Source organism: Chenopodium album, chromosome 14 (genome assembly GCF_948465745.1).
Source record: "Chenopodium album chromosome 14, dcCheAlbu1.1, whole genome shotgun sequence".
Lineage (NCBI taxonomy): Eukaryota > Viridiplantae > Streptophyta > Magnoliopsida > Caryophyllales > Amaranthaceae > Chenopodium > Chenopodium album.
In genome coordinates, this window is record NC_137847.1 from 5844334 (window position 1) to 5847877 (window position 3544).

At 30.7% G+C, this 3544-nt stretch overlaps 1 pseudogene; it reads left to right on the forward strand.

Annotated features, from left to right (window-relative positions):
• Positions 1–2778: 2778 nt before the first annotated feature.
• Positions 2779–3249, forward strand: LOC145577658 (zinc finger protein 2 pseudogene; annotated as a pseudogene).
• The last annotated feature ends 295 nt before the right edge of the window (positions 3250–3544 follow it).

Here is a 3544-nt window from a genome sequence, read left to right on the forward strand (position 1 = left end):
ATAATTCTAATTTTGTTGTCACAACCTTAAAAAGTGGAGACGAAAATTAAGTCATGAATTGAAGATCATTGAAAGAAAGTCCAAATAGACAATACGTAGACCGTATAGTATGGGATTTGAACCAAAGTGATTGAAAACTTAGAGCATCAAACTATACCCATGATCAATTGCATGGGGTCCCATATGAACCCATAAAAGACACACTTCTTTTTCCCATGAACTTAGATAAGAACTACAAACAACATGTTGAATATTCATTTTCAAGTACGAACTAGTTTTCTCATCAACCCTGTCACTATGTGGCTTTGTTGTGTAGTACTCCTGCTGTCCTATTAGGTTTGCCCTATTTTTAAGTTTTTCGTAGTATCAATGAGATTGTCTCATACTCTTATCAGATTAAAGAGATTTTGAATAACGTTAGGATAATTAATGACAAATACACAACCCTACACTTGTTTCTCTTGAATAAACTCTTTATAAAGTGATAAAACACATTTGAGGCAATCATAGTGAGATAAAGGGAGTACCTACTACTTAGCAAGGTTGTTTCCAACTCTACCTTCAATAATTTGTTACCGCCTTTGTCCAAGTATACGGATAAAATATTTTAATACAACTACATTGATAGGATTGATGGGAGATAACAATTTAGAGTGGTACAATCTTAATACAATTACTTCCTACAACATTGCATGCATTTACAAAAGTTGTATCAAATAGTTTTATGAATATATCTTGTAACCACTCCTCCCATCATTTTTCATTGTTGATGAGGAGGAGGATACATTAGGCAAACCCTTGATAGGAGGATTACCTAAAATTGTACTTGTATTTTTTTTTTTCCTCTTTATTCCATAAAAAATGATTTTAATTAATACATAAGAGTAAGAACTAACAAGGAAACATGCATTTATATGATCATTATTGAAAATATTGATTGCATACTAGTATTTCGTGCTCAATTCTAATTTCCCAAACGTAAATTCAACAACTTGATATCGACTACACATACCTAAGTATCAACAATAATCATAATCAATTAAGCAAACATTTTAACAACATTATTGAAGCAAATTTGAATAGAAAAAAAGCAAATAAATGACAATAAGAGTCTACTTTATAAGATCCTTTTTAGGAAAAACCTGTCTTTGTACCATACTTCGGATACATAAGACTATTCATAAAGGACCATTTGCTAGTACATGTAATACTTAATGTAAGTGGTAGTAAATTCAGTGTACTAAGGTGCATATAGTTTGTTAATAATTGAATGGACCTTTATTGTATTGAATGATTGGTCTATTCAATCTTGTTTTACCCGGTTAAATTAATTAACCATCTTTAGATGATTATTGGAAAGAAATTTGAAGTGGGGCCAATAATATCCTATTGAGGCCGATTTGGACATTAGTTTAGAGCCAGAGGTTGAACGTTCAAACCTTTGTCATCTCTTCAATTTTTTTACTTTTTTTTTTTTTTTTTTTATGAGCAAAATTCACATTAATTAACTAGCAAGCCTTAACTTAAGATTAAGATTATTGAACAAAGTAATGTCTCAAACATGAATTTATGCTCACGTTCTTCAAAGGTGTACAGTGTACATTGAATGAGCCGGTATATACTCAAACTTGACGATGAATAAGTTTAGTCGACACTCATTTAATTTAATTTATTCAAGTAAATAAATGAACTTGGCGTGAACAAATATCAATTTGATAAATTATACTCCGTAGCATATTTTTAACTCGATCAACTTGGTGTTGGACTTGTAAAAATTAAAATCGCAAACTACATATCATTCATAGTCGTTTCCAAACTTCTTAATGAGCGTACATTACTAGTAGGATGAGAAGTTCAACCTCTTATACGTACAATTTCTCACAGTTAGATAGTCAAACCAAAAATTGAGCTCAAACAAGACGTAGTAGCTAACCAAATCATAATAAAGTTTATTTCAAACAAAACCAAAATACATACACATTCAAATAATTGAACACCTTAATATATATAAGTGAAGAGAACAATCCTTAACTAGAAATTTTTGCCTTAGTAACTCAAACTCATCTTAGATTTGCACAGTCGATCCACTATATGTCTATACGTATATATTTACCTAGATGCAGTGTATAAATAAAGATTAATACATCATTTTCATTAATTTGTTGATTATATAACATTCTCACGATTATTTCATTATTTTTCAATAGTACAACTTTTAATATTATAAATATAGGGAGAACAAGACCAAATCCTACGGAATTTGAAAAAACAAAAATCCATCATATGACAAACTCAATCTCCAAAAACCACAATGTAATAAAATAAACAAATAGCTAGAGTTATTATGTAAAGATTCTTGCATCCTCATGTCTCAACATATACCGAGTGAAAGCTAATTAAATAATTATAACAACTAATTAACAATTAATTAATGTATATGAGTATGTAATTAATATATCTCTCTATGTCCATTAGCCGACAGTGGGGTCCAATTTATGCCATTAGTAGGCCGACAACACTTGCCTCTCTTTCTCTCTTTTCTCTAATTTTCACTTAAACTCACATAAAATTTTATCTCTTTCTATTTTTAGAAACCTTAACCTTTCTTCTCTCCCTTTTCTTCTTCTATATATTCATATTCTTCTCCCTAACTTATAACCACTTTTATTTTCTTCATCTTTATTTCATTCTAACTATTCATTTTATTATTAATTCTCTCTTAATTATATTCTTATTTATCATATATACTTGCTAATATTATTTATTTATAGCATATATATGGATTTTGAGCTCAAAACTTCACTTCACCAAAACACTTCTACTTCATCATCTAATGATCTTCCTCACTTGATCAACCTCAACCTCGTCCTTGACCAATCGATGTCATCATCATCTTCACCCTCGAGCCCGGCTAGTGAGGCTAGGGTGTTCTCTTGTACTTATTGTAAGAGAAAGTTTTATAGCTCACAAGCTTTAGGGGGTCACCAAAATGCTCATAAACTTGAGCGTACTTTAGCCAAGAAGAGTAAGCTACTTAACTCTCAACTTGCTAATGATCATAAGCCTCATAACTTCGATTCGAGCCGTATGGCTATGGATTCACATCAAATCCATGCTTATGCTCATAGGCAATATAGGGAGCAAGGGTTTGAGTACAATTTTGGAAGTGATCATATGGTTGAATATGGGAGAAGGGACATTAAATATGGTTCTACCAAAGAGGATCTTGATTTGTCATTGAGGCTTTAATTAAGTACTTATAATTGATGTTATTGTTGGATATAATAATGATTATTATTTTTGAATCATAATTATTAAGGTGTATTTTAATTTGTACTATTATAGAGATGTAATGTTTTAGCATTATGATGATTAAGATCATTGTTTTCCATTAATTTAAAGAACGAATAGAAGAAGATTTGTCATCCTTGTTTAACTTTTTATATACAAATATTAAATGTCGCATTTTGGTGTAGTGGTAAGGTTTGGTTCTAGTGACGTAGGTACATGCATTATCAAGTGTCGCTGAGCTCGCTCCTAGCTG